The sequence below is a fragment of the Hylaeus anthracinus genome, unplaced genomic scaffold, assembly GCF_026225885.1.
Source record: "Hylaeus anthracinus isolate JK02 unplaced genomic scaffold, UHH_iyHylAnth1.0_haploid 12001, whole genome shotgun sequence".
Taxonomy (NCBI): Eukaryota; Metazoa; Arthropoda; class Insecta; order Hymenoptera; family Colletidae; genus Hylaeus; species Hylaeus anthracinus.
In genome coordinates this window covers 20,077,199-20,102,598 of record NW_026534348.1, presented here as the reverse complement: position 1 = coordinate 20,102,598, position 25,400 = coordinate 20,077,199, and positions in this window count along the sequence as shown.

The window sequence follows — 25,400 nt, the reverse complement described above, 5'->3', positions numbered from 1 at the left end:
TTCGCGCACGACATCGCCACCGTGGAAGTCTTCCCGACACATCGGGATCGTTCGTTCCAGACGAGACGTACTCGATAAATAATTAGCACGCCGCCATCGGGGGATAATATACCCTTCTAGCTCACGGCAAGGGAACGGTTAACAAGCGTAAAGGCGTCGCAGCCCAGTATCTCCTCCTCGCGCCTTTTCCTTCCTTTTCGTTGGCAACTTCTTAGCTGCGTTCTTGGCGATTGAGTTAGATGCACCTCCGCCTTCGACCGCCTAGTCGTTAGCTCGTGGAGCTTCCGAAGAGGCACTGATCCGTATACAGGGCGCTTCGTTATTAGCGGGCATAAATTTTCCGATTAATTCGCCACGGCAGAATAATAAATAAAGCACGCGTAAACGCTGGTTATGGCTAATCTTCGTTTTAATACACGAGCGTTTTTGTTTTTTCTATTCATATAAGTCAATTTTACGATAAATTATTAAACATGTTTCATACGAATGGTCATTTGTTAATAGGATTTAGTATTTAATGTATTATTTGCTTTGGTGGAAATTGGACACATCGGAGGAATATCGGTTTAAGAAGTATACAGGGTGTCTACGTCTAAGTTCGGACATACGCAGGGTGTCAATTCTGCAACCAATTTTCAACAAAAAATTACTCTTAGACATTTTCTTTGTGTCGTCTTATTCTCAAGAATTTTTACTTTTAATATGTTTTCAACTTGACACTCTTTAAGCGGCCATAATTCCACCCAATTACAGTGCAAACTTAAAATTAAGTATACCATTCGAAAGAGCGTTAAATTTCCCATCTTTCCGATGCCAAACCAAAATTTATTACGTAGATTTAACAAGTTGAAAAATTATTATGTTGAAAAATATCGATTTTCATCTAAAAATCCCCGCTTTTCTGCATTTAGACGTCATTTTCTCTCTAAAATACCACCGTACAGTTTTTTTGACAATACCGTTCAACAGCTGAGACTTCGAGGAAGTTTTTCCCGAAAAGTGCCCGCCAAACAACTATCTCTTTGAAACTGAGAGACAAATACAGAAAAAGTCAAATTTTTTGAAATTTTCATAATGTAAAGTTTGACCTAATTTTTCACTTGTTAAATCTACGTAATAAATTTTGGTTTGGCATCGGAAAGATGGGAAATTTAACGCTCTTTCGAATGGTATACTTAATTTTAAGTTTGCACTGTAATTTGGTGAAGTTATGGGCGTTTAAAAAGTGTCAAGTCGAAAACGCAGAAAAAATGTTAAAAGTGAAAATTCTCGAGAATAAGGCGACACAAAGAAAATGTCTAAGAGTAATTTTTTCTTGGAAATTTGTTGTAGAATTCACACCCTGCGTATGCCCGAACTTATACGTTGACACCCTGCGTATGTCCGAACTTATACGTTGACACCCTGTATATGTAATTTCGTATCTAGAAAGTATGTAACAAAATTGAACAAAGGTACAAGGACTTAAAGGAGTATTCTCCTTTTTGACCAGTTTCTGCTGAATTTGTTTCGAAGTTACGGAACGTCAGGTCAAGCTGAATGGGCACAAAATATTAACGGGATTTAGTCTAACCTATTGGGATTAGACTTTTGTGAAAAATAGAATACTTTGGTTATCAAACAGTACCATCATATAATTGTCCTAAAGTTGTTAGTTTTTCTAATTAAAAAGTTTCTTATTGTTAGCACGAAGAGATAAATAAAATGATGTGCATCTTGCTGTTATACTCATAGATATGTTTAGAACAAGAGCGACCATATACAATTGTTTATTTCTATGTAAATACATTTACTATTTAAACTTCTTTAGAAATATTCTCACTGAGAACAAGTCATGTATGAAGAATTGAGTGTAAATAGCTTTCTAAAATCAATTATGTTAAAACATATATTTAGAGTTAGACACAACTCCTAATAACGAACTAGAATTTATTAGTTTCACACATGGTGTTCCTTTTGGAAATTATGTTGACTTATAAGAAAACACTGTAAATATGACGATAGTGCAAAGAAAAGTGAAAAAATATATTAAATATTAATGATGTGTAAATAATTTAAAAAAAAAGAGAGAGTTACACTGAAAATACCTGAAAAGAAATGGAACCAATTTTGTAAGTACTTTGAAAATCTATGTGAATTTTTTGTTCATCGTTTCCTATCATACACAGGATAAAACACTTAACGCTATTACTTTGAAAATTTCTTGTATTTCCTATGTAATGAAAGTTCCTTTCTTATGAAAAAGGTTAGTTTGAGAATGCGTTTATAAAGAAAGTCACATTTCAGCTTGAAATCGAATTAATACTTTTATTCCATCGTAAAGTATCAAGCTGACCCATATAGATCATTTATGAAACGCCTCTATTATTATCATTTAACGCTTGTCTAACTGATAAATATGATTCAGTTAGTTCTCCGAATTTTTATTCTCCTCCAATCGCAATTGATCGATAACCCGTAGGAGCTCTCTAATTTCACAGCTGTTCGTAGTCGTCCAATTTAATAAATTCGCCACGGCGAGGGTTTCGTCGACAGCGAGAAATGCGCGCAATTTCGCACGGATATACCGTCATTACCGATACACATATATTTACTCATCATTATATGCAATCGTACCGGGGCAATTGGTACCGACATCGACAGTTCGAAGGTAGATTCCTTCTTCGATCACCTTTGCACCGTACTTACGGTACGTAACCTTTCTCCTACCAAGTACATACTCTTCAAGTCTCCTGGTCTTCTACTACACACTCGGACGGTACTTACCTAAAACAGAAAAAGGAAAGAAAACGTCATTAACCCGCTCGATGCATGCAAAACGCGAGGTGTTAAAGTTCACATCCCTATTTTCTCTCCAGTTCTTTGCCTGGTATGGGAAAATTATTTTGCAGTGATGTTGTCTGGTCGCACTGGCGATTGCACGGTTTCGCGCAAGTCAAACATAAAATACACGATATAATTTTGGAAAAAATTCATTGGTTGATCGTAAACGACAACGTAAGCACCGTGATCATCGCTCCTTATAAAGAAAATCCCATTTCGCAAAACTGTAATGTTAAAGTACGCGGAGGCGTTATGTCAAAAGCACAATATTTCGCATGATACTAAAGGAACCAGAAGTATCCTCAAAGTGCCTCAATATCTGAATCGAATTACAAATCGTCGATAAATTACATCTCGGTGACCCAACCGAGGAACACCCGCGACGAAGGGACTTTCGATAATTTATCTCTTTAAAGTATACAAATGTATGTTGATTTTACAGCCAAGAAATGACCAATTTCATTTTTCAACGAAATTTTATCCAAGACGCTGCTGCATTACTATTTATATTTATATTTTTATTTGTTACGCGGCAATCTTCATATTTCTACGTATATTGCATCTACTTTTACCTACATGGCATTAATTATATGGCGATTTTATTATCGACATGATTGAGCCTGATAAAACCAGATATAAATTGTATGAGCGTTGGCTGTAACCACATATACCCGCTAATCTACCCCAATAGAAAATAAAAACTACAATTTAACTCGATAGTAGCATTTTGAAAAAGGTTTTTGATATTTTATACACTATATAAATTTTCAAAGATAGGTGCAAAAAATTCAATAAGGAAAAATGGAATTTCGTAATGTTCTTAACGGAATTCTCTACTTAAGGATTTGATAACAGAAAGCTATCGTTTGTCTACGAAATCAGATTCAACTTTTCAATATATTCAATCCCAAGAATTCAAGGCAGTAATTTGAGTGCTTGTTTCACGTAAAAGTATGTACCCAGTGCCAATTAACCTCTTTGCACCTCAAGACGGTCGATTTTCTCTGCAAGAATCAGCAGACCCAGGAGTAGGTGGCCGGACGCGTTAAATTTGCCGGCTAATCGGCCTGGCCACGGGGTTAAACACTCCGCCTCGATGATGCAAGACGTGCATTTACGTGCGGACTGCGACTAACTAGCTATTACTTTTCCATTTGTGCGTCGCGTTAACCAACGTCGCTCTTATGCAATTCTTATAGCTGAATCGAACGATGTGGTACTGCCCATTATTCAGTATAAACAAGTATTAACCTAGGTGTTTAGTATACGTAAACTTAAGCTCTATCAAACTTCGATTAGCACTACTGGTACCTATTTCAAGATGAATTCAACCGAATTCAGGTTATACACAAAATGAAGTTATATAATATTCACCCCAGTTCATAATTTATAGAAAAGTTTGGAAAAAATATCAAGATATTACAAAATGAAAGAAATAATATTACGTCGGTTATAATGAAGAAATTTATAACTACGATGTCAAAATTGGTCAAAGAAATTTCAAGACTATGCAATGGATCATGCAATGGATTTTCACTATTATGTAATAAGAAGTAAATGCAAACACATATACATATGTAAGCGATATTTATTAATATGTAAATTCGTAACATTTTTACAGCAGCGTATTTTTTACAGAACAGGTGCGTATAATTTTATGTCTCAGGAGTGTAATATATTGAATATCGAGGAACTGTGGCTTATAGGAACAAAAGCGGAACGGCAGTCTTAAAAATAAAAGGTTGTTCTTTTTTGAAAATGTAAATTTGTTTTGTCGGTTTTGATCAGAATCATCAACTTCGTCACCTCCCTCCCGCATTTCCTTTACGCGAAGGTCCTATTGTAAAGGTGCAAGGCTGCCGCGTTTTCAATCAGACTTTGCCACAAGGTTGGCGACACAGAGGTTTTACTTTGAGCAACTTTGAGGCAAAAGTTTAAGTATTTTTAGAAGCTGTTCAGGGTCCTCGAATACGTACGTTCCTGGTGCCATTTTATAGTGAGAAGAATAATTAATATTAATAATACCTGACCGCGTGACCGAAATCAATTAATCGGGACGCGACAGGAGGTCCATTACAAATGTAATACTAGATACAGTAATTTTCCAATAAGAATCGGGGAGTCGAGACAGTATCGCAACAACATCTACTAGTTAAAGTTAATCGCTATTATGTCTCTTCGATGTGTTGCTCGAGCTATGTTTATATTGCAAAAAAGAGTATAAACTAATAAGAGCAGTCCCCAAAGCGCGAGGGAACAACCACGTGGTAGTTTCCGTGGCACTCGTTGACATTGTTCGTATCTCGTGAAGCTGTATGTTTTCGATGATTATACCTTTATACTTTAATGCGCAAAATGACAAAAAGAATCGATTTATATAAGAAAATTTTAAATACGAGTCCCAATGCAAGTAGTCTTACCTCTTTCCCTGCATCAATTCTTTGTACCTTTGTTTCTAGAAGAGCCACAGCAAACCTCAGCATTTAAATACGCCTTGCAAACGCATGCCATTTTTTACAAGCTTTCTTCCTGACAGAACAGCCCGATAATCGCAAGTAATCGCCAAGCACGAATCAAGATCGAGACCGCCGAAGCATTTTTGTAATACTCGCTAAGGGCAACGATGAAATTCGGAGCTGGCAACGAAAGTTATTCCAAAGCGAAGAAACGGGCAAATATTTACCCAGGGCTTTACCAACGGGCCTGTTTCGTTCGTTGGGCGTCCGCGTTAAATCTTTTTCTCGGCGCGGAACTACCGCGATCTTCATCTCGCGTCATTTTATCAGTGTCCAGAGGGCAGTGTGCGTTTCGTGCATAACTCTCTAACGCGGAGGGCTACTTTTCAACTTTTTACGCGTCACCGTGCCCGCTTACCGAGCGCATGCGTTTCGCAACGTCGCGTTTCGCAGCCCCAGCAGTATCCTCACGGTACCACGAATGCGTGCATACGTCCCAAAAGGATTGTGTGCGTTTGTTGGTGAGAGAGCCTCGAATGATGTATAGGGGGCTCCGTGAGACCAAATGGACCCGGTCCAGAATTTTCGTTTTTCGCAATCCCTCGGCGATCCTCTCGTCGGCGACCACCTTGATGGAAGATACGTATCTTCCCTGGAATCGTTGCCTCACATTCCGTTTTCGGACGGAACTGCAACGAGAGAACTCTCCAAGCTACGCGGATGTAAATCGACTCTTCTTTTCTATTTTTTTTTTTTACTGAAGCTCGATAGCGTTAATACTTGTTAACCGGCGATTGCAATCAATTCCAGTTTCCTCTGGTACGCTACGGACGATATTCCAATAATTTTCGAAAAAATATTGACGAAGGGTTCTAGAAAAATCGGGTAACAAAGCTCGCGATAGCAATTTCCTGCTACCTCGACGAAATTTAAATTCAAGTTTGTACAGAGTTGAATATACAGAGGGATTTTGAGAGTTTGTTGGAAACTTTGTAGGTTGTAGTATTTGACGAACTGAATGTGAAATATAGAGAAAAGTACACACCTAGACGATTCCGATTTTTATGAAAGTTTCCAAAAATATTCATAGATCCAAGTTAAAGACGATAGCCTTCTTCGTTCTCGGGGTTTTAAATAGAATAGAATTTTAAGGAAAAAGCCACCTTTTATATCAGAGCCACTCATTTGATCCATGTGTTTGTGGATAACTTAAATAGAACAAATATTTTGTATAAAAGTACTGTGACTTTTGTAATTATCTTTATCTTTGCTTTCAACTTTTAAATTGTAAATTTTAATTGTATTCAGTTAAGTAAGTAAATATTGCAAGTTAATGACATTTTGAAATAGCGAAGTACCAGAACTTTTTCTAACATGGTATTAGGAATGTGAAAATCGTTTTAGTGTGTGCTAACTAGGGCTCGGTTGAACAAATCCCCAAGAAGTTTCTAGATTAATGGCATGAATGTTAACCACTTTTAACCGACTTCGAAAAGGAAGAGGTTACTCAATTCGACATGTATGTTTATTTTTTTTTTCATAGTTACATTACGATTGGCGACATGGATAATTATAGTCAGCTCGGCAACAAAGTAGTCATCAAGTGAGAATCATTACGTCTCTGTACTTGGCACATCTTGTAGAAAATACAGTAGTGGAAGTTTGTATCGCATCTCTTGAATATTCAACATGTTTTCAGTTATAACATAATGCTGTAACATTAATCTTGCGAAAATGTTATTGCGCGATTCGCAGTATATGGATTCGCTATGGGCTTGAATATTAGCTTGTGCAAATAAATTCGTTTGCGTTTTATCGTATGAATATTAAGTACTGTTAATTTTGTATACAACTTACTTAATTAATATATATATAACATAAATATTATAATTACATAAATATTCCATTACTATAAAACTCTTTGTATTTATTACTAAAAAGTTCCATAATTAATACAAATGTACTATAATTATTTCTTTGGTTCTTTTGAACAATTTTCCCTTGTACGAATTTTGTAATATACGAAATAAATAAAACTCAGATGGAGCAAGGTGAATATAGTAAGTGGTATAAAGCATTCTAACTAAACCACAACTTTTTTGGCGCAGCGTTAAAGATGTGTGCGATTGTATGATACCGTAGTGAGAAACAATTTGTTTGCTGGTTATGTGATGATCGCTCCTTTTGCATAACTGCTTAAATTGTTCCAGTAATGAAACGTATTTTTCGCTATTAATCGTTTGATTATGTGGTACATTCATAATTAAATGTGCCTTCGTAATCTCATCGAACAGACAGTGTTCGCCTTGGTTTAATCAACGTTTATGCCTTATCACGTTATTAAAAATGATTCATTTCTTATCACCGGTAACTATGAGCTTCGGTCGGTCATGCTAAATTATTGAATAAACAATGGACCAAGGGACGCCTTCAAGAGCTTTGATCGCATGGACTGGTATTGAGACACACGAGAGCTATGTTAAGGGAACCATCTAGTGGGCTAAGTGATGCTCTAGCAAGACTGGACCGTACTAAGCTTAGGCTTATAGTCGGTCTAGTCACGGTTCACTGGCACACCGGAAGTTACTTAGCGATTATGATTGGGACTACGGATCAACCACATGTATCCTAGATGCGGGGATGAAGATGAAACCCTTCTTCATGTGTTTACACGGTGCAAGGAGCTAGAGGACACCAGATTGAAGATCTTCTGGGCCCAACACCTGAATCTACTAATTTAGTCGAGTTAGGGGTTCGCAGACTTCTACGCTTTACGAATGAGGCCGGCCTATCCCTATCTCATACGTAACGCAGCCCGTATGGGACCGAGTACAATGGTCCATTGAGACTGAGTGCTCGGACGGGCCATCTAATCTCACATAATCTTTTATTCTAATCGCATAAGTTTTTATCTAGTTTATTGAAATATATTGCAATTGATTTGTGCGAAATGTGTAATACTTCCAAATCACCCTAAACGCGATATATAATTAGATAATTACCCATTGCAGCTAATATAAGCAATATAACGTAATAATTTCCAGTACTGTAGCTATTTTTAACCTTTTAATACGTTGACTACATTAACTTTCGTAAACACTTTTCTGAGGTTTAAATTTCGTCTTCAGATAATTGGAAACTACATAATTAAATATTTATCACAGTATTTATTCTTGCAATTTTATGGGAATTCACGAATATTATCCAAATTTATTTTCTTTACTGACACTCATTGTATGTGAGCGACGCGACGTAGCGGCAAACGTGTTAATAAAGCATTTGTAGACTTTCGGTGAAAAGTGGGCAAGAACTCACATGACAACCTATGAATGTTCGGAACAAATAAAATTGTAAGATAATCAAATTTACAAGTTGTAGACGCACCAAGGGTGTTTTTATTCGATATCGCGGCGAAGTATCCTTGTGCATCGCAGTTTCAAGCGGCTCTCAAGATAATAGTAGATAAGGAACACACGGGGCATCGGTTTCGACGTCCGAGGGAATTCTTCTTGCGAATATACAGAGTGTCCCAGCTTAACTGATACAGAGCTCTAACTCCAATACTATCGGCCGAATGCAAAATTTCAAATATGGAATTTGCATCGTAAAATGAAGCTCATGTTTCAGCGAGAAAGAATTTTTGTTGACCTTGTTATTTAACGGGATATGATGGTCAAGTTTCGATTTTCAAATAGAACTATATATTTTTGTTTATACCATGTGATAGTACTTTTCAAGACGAATTCATTAACCTTTAATGTATTTACCCGATTTTTATTAGTTTTCAAGCTATATCGCTTCAAAGTTTGCGGAGGGTCTCGCTTGAGATTCTAGGCCCAGAATATTGGGATTTTTCCCATTTTCCTCCGTATCGATTTCAAGAACCGCATGGTGCTTACTGCATCAATGGGACCGCCTGGGGTCAAACCGAGTTTTTTCCTTGAAAATTAGCAAACTTTGAAGCGTTATAGCTTGAAAACTAATAACAATCGGGTAAACACATCAAAGCTTAATGAATTCGTCTTGAAAAGTGTTACCGCATGGTATAAAAAAAAAAAAAAAAACATGTAGTTCCATTTGAAAAACGAAACTTGACCATCATATCTCGTTAAATAATAAAGTCGACAAAAATTTCTTCTCGCTGAAACATGAGCCCCATTTTACCATGCAATTACCATATTTTAAATTTTGCGTTAGGCCGATAATTTTGGAGTTAAAGCTCTGTATCATTTAGGCTGGGACACTCTGTATACGTGCACGAAGTGCAGGAAGGACCCTGAAGGAGAAACGGGAAGGCTAAAAGGGGCCCTTTTGTAATATCTTTATATTTAATGATCCCATGAGAAATAGTTTACGATCGACGTATTTATTAAACGGCGCTGTTTAAGCCACTAACGTTTGGTATCGAACTAACAAGCGGCACTATCGCGAGTACACTCGCTATAAAAAGACAGGTCCACTGCGTTTTTCAATCGCTTATACCTGGATGATCCTTAATTGCACGGCAAACGTTAGAGTCGAACATCTGGAGTACGTTCCCGCGACGTGATACCATGAGTTTTTCAATTATTGTAGAATAAAGAACCATCTACTATGATTTAATGTGATATTTATTAATTTTAGTGTTTTTGCTGTAATGTCGTTTAAAAAAAACTATTCAACATTGTTACAGGAATTCATTAGTCATTCCAAGCATGATATTGATAGAATATAATGTTTAAATCTCTCTTGTAAGAAATTATTTACATAATTGAAAATAGATAAAAAAGAAATATTTTATAGTGGAATAATACAATGAAATAACCGAAAATGGCATGTCCGTGAAATAAAACAAATACGTAATAAGATAAGTAGGAATCAAGAACGATAATAGATGTTTGATATATCTGAATAACCTTTTCCATACAAAAGAATTTAATGAAATGTACTCCGAATTTTGGAACCCTATTATATGTACTAATTTATGTTGTGCATATAATACACATAATGGAAATAGAAAGAGTATAGAATAAGAATAAAATTAAGAAGAGTCTGTGAAATAGCGTTGACTTCAACCTTTCGGAGTACCTGGAATTCATACATCAATCGCTTCGAAATCGAACTGACGGGATCAAGAACACTTGACCCCTCAGTTTATAAATATTCATAACAGCGAGCGCAATCTTTACAAACCGCCGTGCCACGAATTCCTCGTTGCGGAATTTTCGGGCCCCAGGTCTCATTGGTGAAAGTACCCCGACGAAAAGGGGCGAGAGGGACCAGACGGAGGGGTTGGAAGTCGAGATGTTCGCGAATTTATTTAGTGGAGTGTACACCTTTAACCCTTTCGTTTGCAGCTGATATACGGCCGGACGAAATAAAGAAGTCGTAAGGCCCTGGGCCAGTCGGGCCCCTGATCCTGCCTCGCCATCTCCCCACCTCTTCTTCGTCCCGCGTTTCCTTTTCCATTGCACTGCTCCATCTTTCACCTCCTCCCCCTCGCCAGCGAAGCGAGCCTTTGACTCCATAGAGTTGCAGCCTCGAGATCAATTATTATTACCAGTCATAAATAAATATCAATATATTTCCTATGCCTCTGCCGCAACGCTCTGCGTCCCTCCGAGTTCCTCTCTCTCTCTTCAGCTCTCGAGCACTAAAAATCCTTTCTCGCTATGGCCGTTTGCGGTCTCTTTGTGACGCATGCCGCGGCAGACGTCCGAGCTTGTCCGGTTACAAGATGCTTGTATGCGAGCATACGTTTCTCTTTGCTCTATCCTGCTCACCCTCTCCTCCCCCCCCCCCTCGCGCTGCCTCTCATTTCGTCTCCCCCTCTCGCCCCCCGAGCGGGTGGAAGAGGAAGACTCGCGGCATTATGGCAGGGAGAATTCTTTCGTCGGCGGAAGAAACCCACTCACTTGGCCAACCTCTGGGTCCGCTAGGAGAGTCTAGTTGATACCAATCGGTGGAATGTCGTGAGAAAAGGAACGAGGGGCCCCAGGTGAATGGAGACGTTGGCGACTAGTTTATTAGAACGTTTGGAGCGATGTACAGGGTGTATCAGAACATGTGGGAGCCACTTGAGCGGTTGATCGAGGGCTCAAAGGTAATGAACAAGGTTCTTATGGACAAGTGATTGTGCGACGTGGTTCCCAGGCAAATGTGCATTCTTATATTCTTACATACATTTTGATATTTTATTATTTCATTTACTACGCACAGTTTTCTTATATGTGTCGCAGAGAAATGATAAAAATAGAGATTTGATCAAATCCCTAAGGTAGATGATCAATTCACGGGAGATGTTAAAATAACAACTCTGTGAGGTCATTTCCCTAAAGAAAGTAAGTGATTTGATCAAATCCCTTGACTGTTTTAGTGAAAAGATGAAATAATATTGTTTATATATTGAAAGTATTTATTTAGTAAATCATGCGTTGTTAAAAGTAGAATAGGTAATACAACAATATTCATAGAAACATAAATTATTTATTCGAAACTAATTAGCAAAAGAAATAGGCACTTAAGCTGATATTTTAAAAAAACAAAAAGAATATTTTTAGGGAATGTAATTAATAAATAATAATGTTTGTTCATTTTTATTAAAAGACGTTGTCGATTTGTGGCATCTCGAGTTACAAAGTACGTTACTTTTTTAAGTACCTATTTCTTTTGATAATTAGTTTCGAATAAATAATTTATGTTTCTACTATTGTTGTATTACCTACTTTACACTTAATAACGCATGATTTACTAAATTAATACTTTTAATATCTAAACAATATTATTCCATCTTTTTACTAAAACAGTCAAGGGATTTGATCAAATCACTTACTTTCTTTAGGGAAATGACCTCACAGAGTTGTTATTTTAACATCTCCCGTGAATTGATCATCTATCTTAGAGATTTGATCAAATCTCTATTTTTATCATTTCCCTGTGACATATATATCAGCCTCTTCATTTGTTCCCTCGAGTCGGTTGTGATACTATTTCAGCTAACATATTACAAACTATGAACCGCAATAGCACACACACGTATAATAAAACAATGTAACAATTTAATTTGATCTTTTTCTGTTATGCCACACAACCGTTTTATTACTTTAACTAAAATAGTGGAAAGTTTAATCAACTGCTGGAAGAAAAGGTATTTCCTAACACAGACTGTAGAATATCCCATAAAATAGATGTAAATACTGTAGTATGTAGAATAATAAAAGAAATCGATTTGTTTAAAGAAAATTGCATGGTTTTATTTAGAAAACAAGTGCACGGGTATATTGCATCAAGACAAACATTACATCATATAAAGATAGCCCCATGCGGTTCAGCCTTATCTTGCAGCAATAAGATGCTTCTTCGCTGAGAATAGAACGATACAGCTTGTTCCACTTCCCAGACTCACCTTGTATAGCTATTTTCGAAGGATGAATGGACATCAGACTCTTAAAAAGCATTTCAAAGTGACCAAATACAACAATTTTGATGTATTCGATAATAAAACTAGGACATTTGTGCACCTATACGCTACATTATAATGAATAATTTGATATCGTTAATATGAAGAATAGCATATTCAGGTATTTCATTGCCATAAAGAAAGCCTCCTACGGTTATATACTCCGAATACTCCGTACTAATGATCAAACGGTCGAAAATAAGAATTTATAATTATGGTAACGTACCCAAATTTTAACTGAAATAATCACTTTTCACATAAAATCTTTATTTGAAAAGAATATCTGGAGTTGCCTAGAGTTTAAGTCTAACTTCGCTAATCTTCGTTCTATTTATAAATGATATCTGTGCATACTCAATGTACAGTAGAATCCTATCAGTTGCAAAGGATTTGAAAGTATTCGCCATAACATATCCTGAAAGGAACACAAGATTGTTGCAAGTAGATCTTGACACTTCAAGCTCTTGGTGTCAAGAAAACGAGTTTGCATTCAATATATGCATAATGCACGTCCCTATAGAATTTACGACAAGGTATTATCCACAGCATGTACATACATATACACGAGGTCTGTAAGTTATTTTTGATCCGTGTCATCTTCCAAGAACATTGAAAACGTATTGTGCAAAATGATCTTAAGATGCTAGGTTTTATTTAAGTAGTTGACTCGAAGAATCCCTAAATACTCAGGCCAGACTTAGATGACGTTGGTTACCCGATGTAAAATATGAGTTCAACACAATATAGTCACCTGGATATAAAAATAAATCTAATTTGTTTTTATACAAAGAGTGCAGCAGGTGTAACTACGATATTTGGCATACAAGCATAGTTATCGTCTTTCAGATGGCAGGATCATTTCTTTTCATCTGCACCAGAAGATTTCTAAAAATACATATTCGAGATTAGTCAGATTTTCTCTTAAATTCAAACCAACAACGTCTAGATCCAAGCTAGGTCATGATGACTTTATTAACAGACTCTAGAACGTAGCAAACATCCTTAGTTACCGTGAGAACAGATATCACCATAACGACTTGTGAAATTATGATGTCTAGACTGCGGATCTTTATTCATTTATAAGAAATTTGAATGTACAAGAACCTACAAAATGGACACAATATGCAAGAATATAAAAACGATTGAAAACAAAGTTCATGTTACAATATTTGCAAAATAAAATAAATTCTTATTTAGGTTCAATTTTTCTAGGCACGTTCGCGAAGATTTTATTTTGCATAAAGATCCGCAGTCTAATGATGTCTTTGCTGAATAGATTAACACTGATTAAATATATATATATATATATAGTTCAATGACGCCTGTCCTGAATCAATGAAAGAGTTCCCGCTGAGAAACTTATTGCAATTAATATATATTAAATATATAAATTAAAATATATATTAATTGCAATAAGTTTCTCAGCGTGAACTCTTTCATTGATTCAGGACAGGCGTCATTGAACTGAACATTGATTAAGCGACACTTGTACTACATATCAGTTACAATAAGTTCTTCGTACAGATTACTTGTATAGCGCTAAAAACCTCATCGTCACAAATAAAATAAACAAATTAATCCAGTGTTCGAAGCTTCCGTGCGCGTAGTTGGCAGCATGATTCAAGCATTCTCGCGGCCGCCCAAGGCTTGATCGCCATATACGACGGGGGCAACAAATGAGAAATAAACTAACAGATCGTCCAGGTTGGTAAGAAACGATGTCGCTGACCCGTTTGCGAGCATGTACCGGTCAAGAATACCGGGGCCACACAAAAGCGACGCGCAGAGAGAAAAGCAGCTCTAGGATTCAACGGGTTTGTGCGTGTAGCAGACGTCCGCAGAAAGAAACAGCGTCGTGGCGCGGGACGACGCGTGCACTCGTGTGCGCTGTTGCACGCTCGCTTGCTCGTACGTACAGTTGACATTTAAATACATTATCATAACAATGCACGCGGGTGCATGTTAAGTTAATATCATCATACCTTCTCGTTCCGCGGGTGGCGAGCGCGCAAAACGGTAGTCCGTTTCAGAGACAGAAAGACGGAAAGAGGTAAAGATGCGGAGAGGGAGAAAGAGAGAATGATAAAAAAGACAAGGATAGAGAGTCAGAGAACGGTAGAAAGGGAGACGGAAGAAAAGGAAGATACCAAGAAAGCTGGATAGAGGGATGGATGAAAAGAAAGGAAGATAGAAACAAACAAGCAAACATACAAAGATAGATAGATAGAAGAAGAGAGAGAGAGAGAGAGAGAGAGAGAGAGAGAGAGAGAGAGAGAGAGAAATATCCTGATCCCCTCGAAAGCGGAGCTCTCAACGTGAAAGTAGACCTCTTCGTCTACTTCCCAACGTCCCTTCTTTCTTCCTCTTTTTCTGCATACGTACACTTCGGCCGCGAATGTGACCTGGATTTTTTCGTTTTCGTGCACGCACCGGCCTCGCATCTGCGACGCCTCGGGGACAGTGAGGATAATATATCTCGTGCCCTGGTCGACAATTTGTTGCCATCGAACGAAGTAATCGAACACGATCGCACTGTCAGCCCGCGTCGCAGGCTACTCCGCAAGAACCTTCACGGACGAACGTCCTCGAGATCGAATAGGGTGGTTTCTCGATCGCCTCTCAAACGGACCGGTATTATACTTAACGAGGAAAAAATTATATCAACCTTGTGTTGCACTGTTCAATAACAATAATACAATCATTAGAGATCATTGTCTTATCAACTTTCAAACTACTACACGATTGTATTCTAAGCGTAGTGTTCAATATGATTTATGCAGTATAAGGAATCCTAACCAACAAGAGACCTCGCTACCTCTCCTTTGCCGACCACTAAACTTAAGATAATTCCTATCCTTCCATTTTCTATCTTTCCCGAACCTATAAAGCCCACTACTTTTCCCTTTGAATTAGAGAATTGTCCGAACCGTTTCGATACGAGGATCTATAGCCAGTACCACGCGTATACCTTTGTTAACTTCGTTCAATTTCGCTCGATGTTGTACTTGTTAAATAATAATAAAGTAACAAATCAAGCGGAATACAACAAGCTCTACTTTTTCCACCAATATTAATATCGATGTAGTTATTAGTTAGATGATAGATTTATAGACATTATTCGTTAGAATAACAAGTACATGAAAAAGTGAAGAACTTAAGGAGTTATCATTGAAAAATAGAAGAGCCCCATAAAAAAGCTACAAGAAAGTAGAAAAAGATGTGAAATCGAAATGAGCTGCCAGATGATTTCCGCGGCCTGGAAGTCAAATGCTTGGCGTGGCCAGGCAAGGTCAAGGTGTCGATGAATAAGAATTATTTTAAAACCAAATACAATGAAAAACAAGAGATCAAAAGAAAGAATTTCCTACAGTTGCAAATATAGTGTGCTACAAAATTAACGCAACAAAAATTTTTCTTACAATTTCACTCAACTTCGAATAACCACAATTCCGCGATAAATGATCGTATCAGATAAATTTTTCTTTTGTTTCAAAACTTGAAGTCGTTACTTTGAGCAGAATTTGTCAGATTTTGATTTCCTCCTTCCTCCTTCCGGCCATCTCCTTTACAACGAGGTGATGTTTTTTTTTTAAAAAAAGTAATGTGTAATATTAATCCAATTAAGTCATGTTATCAACGAAAAAACAAGTCAGTGTTTCGTTCAAACTATGCTAGTGGACTCGTAGCCAAAGGTAACCTAGAAAACCTTGTCATAGACGCGATTAATTAACATGCTTAACATGCTTGCTACCGCGCATCCAGCTTATCGCTTGGATTATATGACACGCGTCTAACTCATCATATTATTTATTATAACAAAGTACGAAGATTAACAGTGCTTAGCAGATGCCAAGTTCCGAGTCCTGTTTTCTAGCAACCTGACAGCAAGAATGATTGGGACTAAAACATGCTCCGGGCATAGTTTTCCGAGTTATATATATTAGACCGCTTAGTACGGGGAGAATGACCTTAGCTCTACTTGCTGTTCGAACAGGACAGTCTTTCTGCGAATATAGACCTTAAATTTGGAAGTTAGAACAGGGATTCATAATGCTTTTGAAAAATAACTGTATAGATATAGGTATCACTTGAAGCAATACAGCAATTATGATTACCAGAAGACTGGTCTTCAGTCGTAAATTTCTTTAGTTTATTTCTAATTTTAAACGTAATAACCTCATACGTGTAAAATGTGTTAAAAACTTATTGCATATTTACACCATTTAAGCACATTATGAATTTTCCGGTAAGCTAGCGTATAGCGTAAATGAATTATACTAACTATATTGAGAAAATCAAATATCTTGCAACGTTTAATAAACCTCAAAATACATTTCATGGGCTCCTCAGTATAAATTAGCTCAGATAACTGATCGCAATTTCATACCCATAGCTTCCAACGGTGTTTCAGAATGGGGTGGTTGACCTTCGACGAATATATCATCGATTCGAACTTCTGCAAATCAATGACGACGCGTTCCTTCGTATACAGCGTTCTACCTCACACCTATCACGAGGAATTCATACAACGTCTCCGTAAAAGTATTACCCGCATACTCCCACGCGTGATCTTGACCGAGTCAGCATAGCCACACGCGATTATCCCGCATACAGGAAACTGGTTCATTGCTTGAATTGAGATGCTCGATAATGTGCTTGGGTAGCGATCGAATCCACCACGAAGTCGTAAAAGCGAGAACGTGGGTCTATTTCGTGATGCAACGATCGTTTGGTTGAGTTAGGCGCGAAATGAGGACTTAATTAATTGAATGAACCCTTCGTTAGTTATTACGCTGGCTTAATTAGAGCATTCGTCGTGCGAAGTTGCACGAATATCGGGACTGCATGCTGTGATTGGAGTGTTTTACTACTCTAAAGAGAAAGCTGACTAGAAATCATTGAGATTCGTGACGCTTGTATATTGGAGTCTATTAACTCTTGCTGTTTGAAAAGAATACGACCAAATGTATCCATTTCATGCCGCAGGCTTCTGAATGGCATTACGTGAACGTTATAATAAGCTATTAATCTAATAAACGCATTGCTATACAGGATATAAAGAAAATGATGGCATTTTTCTTCATGATTCGTTTCTAAGATAAAATGGAATCGAAAACTTCTATGGCATGAAGTACTTAAATATTTCAGTTTGAAAGAAGTGCGGCTAAATATTCTCTTCTTCTTTGGTAGGTTTCTATATAGTGGTACTTGAACGTGATAGTAGGCTGTCAATCCAATAAATCCATCCATACACACGATATAAAGCACCATGTGTGATCTCTCTTCATGATCAGAGTTCCCAAGGTGAATTCATTACCTGGATACAGTAATTTCACGGATATTGATAACACCTTTTGTTTGGATTGCTGATCACGACTTATCTGCAACCACTGCTTCCATTTTTTTCAGCTCAAACGACTATCGACTCGAGCACGTATTAGCTGCAAAAACGAACTCGATTGGCCGAACTTCATTTCATCATATAATTCCATCCAGTTGCAGTTTTAGTTAGCCATGCAAACGTACCAAAAAGGGTTACTGTGAATTAACTAATATTGTACAACACCACTTTCAGTATTTTCCAATACAAATTTTCATCATATACTTCTAAGTGTTTATTCATGGATTCAAATTTAAACTATTCGAGTAATGTTTTGCTTACATCTAGGTAACTGAGCATATTCTTCAAACTTGACATGAATTTCTGCAACCGTTTGTACACATCGTGTCGCGAATAAACGCGTAAATTGTACCGCTTGTCGAACAGACGTGACCCGTCTCTATGCATCGTAGTCGCGGCGCACGATTCTAGGTACGTGAAGAGTAATTCCGTAGTCAGGATACGTTGGTAACCGTTTGTCACGCTGTCGAACGAACACTCGAGGATTACTTTGATCGTAGCGCAAGTTTTCGATTCGTCGTCAGTATTCTCGTTAGATCCGCGGACACATGTACAGTTGGAGTGCATGCATCTATATTCATAGGCATGCAAGGAGGAACGCGCGTTGGCGCCATCAGACCACCGTTCTAGTCTTTCTTTTTCGACTCTTACGCGCAAAAGGACGCTGATTACTCGGAATAGATCCACCAACTGCCTTGTTGCCAAAATTGACATGATGTTTCACGAGCTTATTGTTCTTCTAGATGAACACGACGTTGGGGAAAACGGTTTACAGAAGCATGGAAGTGCTGTACTCCAATGTGCAAGCTGAATTAGATTTGGTTTCCGGAAAAATGATCTATTTCTACGAGAATTGTATACTTATGATATTCAATTTTAAAGGTTATCGAATATTTTCCAACTGAACGTACCCAGGTATGAGAAACTGAAGAGCACTTGTTGAAGTTGGTGTTTGTTTGGAGATTAATGGCAGTGCTTCAAAGACCTAAATGATATGTGTTGATGATAGGATTAAATCAAACGCCAAAAATGTAGTATGTTCCCTGGAAGAAAACGCAATGAATGATAGTGAGTGAAGAGTGTATGCTGTGTGTATCTAAGGGTAAAAGGAAGAGTGGTCTCCCTAGACGAATGCAAGAGTTTTAGTTTTAAATCAGAGAGCGGAGCGTAAAGACCAGCGAAAGTCGGAGTATTAAACTGCATGTGCGACTAAACAGCGAAGGCGTGATTTTAGTTCATACGCGTACCGAAAAGAGTTTAACTATAATCCTGCACCACTATTGTATCAGTAATACCATCCATTGACATTATTCAATAAAATCCTATAATATTTGTATGCACATATGTTCAGTCAGGATATTTGTCACATTCTATATGTGATGCTGCATGATTTGATTATACAAGTACTGAAGCCTTATTATTTTCCTAATCATGTGTCCAGCCACTGCAGCCGCAATTCCTACAGAAATAGTAATTTATCCCTCGAACCACGGCGTTGCAATTACCAGGCAAATACCAATCCACGATACGCGATATTGAAATACAATCTGTAAGATTCGATCTATCGTGCGTGCGAGACATAGATGCGCTTGGACGCGTTGCACAAGACGGAACGGCACGGTGCCAAAGTTCGCAGCTAGGAATCATCATTATCTCTCATCTAACGGCGGCACGTAATAAGGAATCCGCGGTTCCAATATCTATTACCGTAGTCGTAAATTTCGTGGAGCACGACTGAGCCGTGGAATCGTATTTCCAGCCGATCGCGCACCTTCGCCTTCTTCCCTTTCGGATTATTTTTTATCTTTTTCCCCGCAGATGTAATTTATACTTAATAACGGACCCTGACGGTATTTTACTCGAGGCGATTCGCACATTTCGCCGCAATCCGAGTTCCGTGGAAACCGATTACCCGCGCACGATTACAAATGTACCGTGATACATTTTATCTCGTTATTGGAAAACTGACCACTGCTTTGTTTTATCGCGAAACGAAACCGTAAACTCCAAGCTGGAACGATTGGTTACGATTGTTACGAACGATTGTTACTTTTATCGAACACGGCTTTTAATTAGTTCTTAGACGTAGCAAGAGACGCATCGGGTCGTATTATTGAGTATACGACAATTTTTATCTGGTAGAATTAATTAGTAACCATAAATTACTTTTGTAGTTTGTATTCGTATATCAGGCATCACCTGTGTCTGACTAATCACTAACCATGACTACTCGTTTATTCTAGATCACTCCTGTGACTCCAGAATACATAGTTAGGAAACATGGATTTTGGTGGATTTAAGAGATTCTAAATTAATGTGAAATGTCTAAATCTCACAAGGTATGGACACCTGAATGTATAACCTGTCAAAATGCATGAGACTAATGGGTTTATCTATTAGGTTGCTGCATATGAAGTGACAGAATTCGTGAATAGATACTGCTGACGTTATTTTTATAGCTACACTGTTTTTACTAAACAGCCTCATGTGCTGTACGATTGGCATTTGTGTTTTTTGCGACTACAGAAATAAATAAATGCATTCTACAGAAATTAGAGCAGGAAATCTTGTATTTTCAGGTAATAATATTGTGACACTAATTAGGAATATTAGCACAGACATACATATAGTGTAAAGTATTCATTTGCGAATGTCATTGTGAAGATGCTACTTTATAGACGGTATGCAAAAATGACTAAGAAATTATCTCCTATTAGCATCACGTAACACAAGCTGCGTTTGCTTTAATCTTTGTAAAATCATCCTTGTACATAAATAAATGGACAGAAAAGATTTGCTTTCGCCCAGCCTAGTCCCAAAATTTTAACCCTACAGTGCGCATTGATGCACATATGCATAAACCTCATTTTTCTTTGATATTTTATTACACAACAACATAAACAACAACTCATGCGCTGTTCTTAACAGAATATAAGACATCTACGTTATTAAAAGGCCACAGTACCATTGAACATAATTAATATTTCGCCAAATCTGACAGTTTTCATCAGCATTTTTGCGGTAGAGTGTTATTCGTGTTTGCTCCATTGTGAAAAATCGCACACTCCAGGGTTAACCACCCAGCTGACGAAAGAAACGCCAGCTCGGTTCAGCACGCAACAACACATAACCCTACAGTAAAAAAAAAGCCAGACAGCATTGTTAACGAGTCTCTGCCGATCATCCACGTGGACTCTAATTTCGTACGAGGTATCCATAGAACGCAGGCAAAGAAACAAACAAAGAAAGACCCTCATACCAACTACCGTCACCGAAAGTCCCCAATGTTTCTAAACACCGGGACTAGCGTCGGCCTTCGACGTGCTAAAATTTAAATTAAACGCAGAAACTGGGAACGCGGTTCGTTGCTCCAAATAGTAGCGTGTCTGCGTCGTATCTGAAATCCCACTATTCCCTACGAACGAGTCTCGAACGTGTTTCCAACGACTGAGGATCTGACCGAGAGGCGGTCCACGAGCCAGCGCGAAAATACACGCGGCGGATCCGCGTGGACTCTAATTTGGTCGGGCGCCGTAGACACCACGCGGTCCACGAATCTATTTCCTGCTCGGTTCGTCGAGCCGTTACCTAGGAGCACGCAGATTTCTTGGCTCGCCGTGGCGTCGACGACCACCACGATCTCAGGAAAACCACGAGCAACTGTTGGCAGAAAGAGATAGACGACAATGTACCAGCAAATCCAATGTGTCTGGCTCCTCCGACAACTTCTCGTTCTCTGCAATTCGATCCAGTGGCGGGTCATCGCAGAAGCAAGACATTTACCTAAGGTTTTGAGACACCCTGAAAAACAATGTTTGGAAAAGTTCTTACTATTGTTCGTATATGTTGGGATTCGTCCCTTGGCGTTGTTTGCGTAGATTTCACCAGTAATAAAGAAACTAAGAGCAAACTTCCTTGCAATTGCTTGAGACTAGAGTTTTACGGGGACTCCAAGTACTTGCCTCGATGAAATGTAAAAATGGAGAGGGCTTGTCTTTCCATCCTCTTTATTGGTCGGCTTATGAGGAGTTCAATAGAATAAGAACCCTCATCGATGGTACTGGTACTAATAATCACTTATTAAACGCCCGTTTGTCACTTTACAAAGATTGGTAATAGGCTAATGTCTGACACCATGCAGCGAGCCCTTCTAGCTTTCGATAAGCTCACACACACTAGACTGTTCGTATGTGTATCCGGGCGAGAAACCTTGGTGGTGTTGTTTTAAATTTCAAGAGTAAGAAAAATTTAAAAGAAGGCGTCCGTAACATTTGGAGACTAGAGTTGCACACAGGTTTCGAAAACGAGGCATCAATGAATAATATATTATGAATTATGAAGGGGGGTTTAGTTGTAACAATCATCACGTCTCTGTTTAATGACACTCTGCCTTCTTCAGACCCACAGAATTATACGTTTTTCAAGCATCGGTATTCTTGGGCATTTTTGGGAGAACGTAGGTACACTACATATTCATGTGTACGAATCATATCTACAAGAAATTTTTCCTGAGCGTTACAACATGGCAATAAAAATAACTCACGCGTAAACATCTTTAAGACTCTCAGTGACTAAAGATGGGACTTTTAGTGACCGTCCTCTATACTTTGGATAACGAAGAGAGGTCTAGTTATTTGAAGTCAAAATCTTTCCCTGGTACCAATGTGCTAATTGAGAAATTTTGTTCTGTCGTGATGTAGGGATTAAGATTGGTTAAAAGCTCAAGACTCTGTATTCGTTCCAGGCAAAGTTCACAACTTCACAGTCACGGTTACTCGTCCATACGAGTCTTATTCTTGGTGTAATAGTTTTGGATATTTCTTAAATGATGACGTATGCCCTAGTATAGATATAGTGAACCTTATTGCGATCGAGTACCAAAATTTAGTTATAAAGAATAGACGATATACTCTATGAATATCGAATAACACTGAATTTACAAGTAGTAGGTTATTATTGTACTGTATTCTTTAACATTATCTGTATTTCTAAACATTCTACTGCAAGAAGATTCACATTTTATAAACACGTTAGACATCGTATTCGTATCTTTCAGTTTCTTTCAATTTCACACAAAACATTTGGAACTCCTTGGAAACATAGTGAAATAAATTGAGTAATGTGAAGTATTAACAGGTCGTGTACAATGTTGTTAGTTTTAACACACCATGGTCAGATAGAAGGAAATTCAATATAACGAAGTAGACATACTACTAATAATAATATGAATTGTTTAGGAAATGTTTGTAATTTATATCTATGTATTTGTAAAAATTGTTATGTTTCGCAAATTTGCAGCATAAAATAAATGTTATTTATAATTCAGCTCTGTGTTAAACAAATCATATCGTGTGCAATACGTTTGCCACTGCTGTCCAGGTGTTCGCTTGTGATTTCCAAATAAAAGTTCATCTTACATTACCCACACATCACGTAAAATTCTTAAAAAGCAAATGGACTACGTAAACTTGAACATTGTATCGATCGAACCTAAATCTGTTTCTAACTCGATTTTTCTCTAGAATTTGCTTTAAATTTGTCTTTGGGCTCCCACAAATCGTACGCCTCTAGAATTTGCTTTAAATTTGTCTTTGGGCTCCCACAAATCGTACGCCATTGGCTGTGACGGAGACGGAGGAACCCGGATAAGCGATTTCGCGTTGAAGCGAGAGGAGACGAGGTGAGTTCAAGATGAGGAAAGAAAGCAGCCAAAGACTGAAGCTAATTGCCCGGCAGAGTCGCTTGACAATGCACCCGCGTACCACCACAGCCGCCGCCGCCGCCGCCGCCGCCATCGTGGGCTCGTTTTAATTTTCTAAACGCGGATAAAGAGCCTAGCTGTCGAGCAGAGAGGGGGCTACATGAACTGGTGAGAGGGAAACGATGCAGCAGCCGCGTGGTAGACGGCTACGTGGAATGCAAAATAGAACCGTAAATCCGTAGGCATCAAAGGCGAATGAGAACGAGCCGTCTCGGCATTTAGTCGGCCGACCGACTACCAGATACGCTACCTACTGTCTTTCGCAGGTCCTAGACGGAAAATCGAAGATCCGTCGCAGTCTAATTAATTGCGTAACGCCCGAGGAATCGAGCGAGCGACACTCAAGTGAATTCGAAGGGTGTCAGTGGGCGGCTCGCGCGCGAATGCCTCAAGTTTTTGTATGTCGGGACGAATAGCTAGCGATGGGACTGATCCGATACAGTGAGTAACTTTAATATTCGGACACTATGGAATTTTTACTTTTTTACATCATAACTTTGTTTCTAATAAAACAAATAAAACACATAATCAAGTATTATATTAACGTATATGTGTAGTAAACAATAGTATAAGTTTTATTTACATAACAACTTCTGTCCTTTATTTTATTAGCATATAGTGGATGCAGAATGTATTCGTACATCCATCAATTTCCCAAAAAACTTTTGTGTGAAATTGTAGTTTATTAACCCTTTTTTTTTAATCAATGACATTCTACGTATTCCCGGAAATCTCTAGAATATAGTTCAAACAACAATTACTACTTTATATAATATGCGAAATTAACAAGAAAATACGAAAAATTGGTAGAAATATAGAAGCAATAAGTATTCGTACGGTTCTTATGACGAACAATTTACAGTAGAATTTGTAACATAAGCACATCAGTTTATTGCTTCGTGGAAATTAGAAAACATTAAATTTCCAGTAGAAAAGACTTAAAAAATGCTCTAATAAAGGAATGAAAGAAGATCCCACCCCGAATAACATCGAAATTTATGATAGTTAATTTAATGCCTAGAAGAGTTACAGTAATTATAAAATCAAATGGAAATCCCACGAAGTATTAATTATTTATAAATTAATGTAAATTTCGTTTTTCTTTTTAAATGAAGTTCTAAAAATTTAACACTTGTACGAATACTTATTGCTTCTGTATTTCTATCGATTTATTGTTTTTTCTTGTTGATTTCTCACTTATACAAAATAACTAATCTTTTCGTACTGTATCTATTCTAAAGATTTCCAAAAATATATAGAATATCATTGTTTATAAAAAATAAGTTAATAAATTACAATTTCACATAGTTTTTTTGGAAATTGATCGGTGTACGAATACTTTCTACACCCACTGTATATTTTAAAACACAATGCACCGATCAATTTTGAAGAAGTTTGCTACAGAATGAAAAGATTATATATTATAATATTTATAGTTTACTTGATTATTCGTTGAAAAGTGAATGATGAAGTCAAGAATTTCAATTCTTCGTTCCGCTAGAATATAAGCTGCTTTTTCAA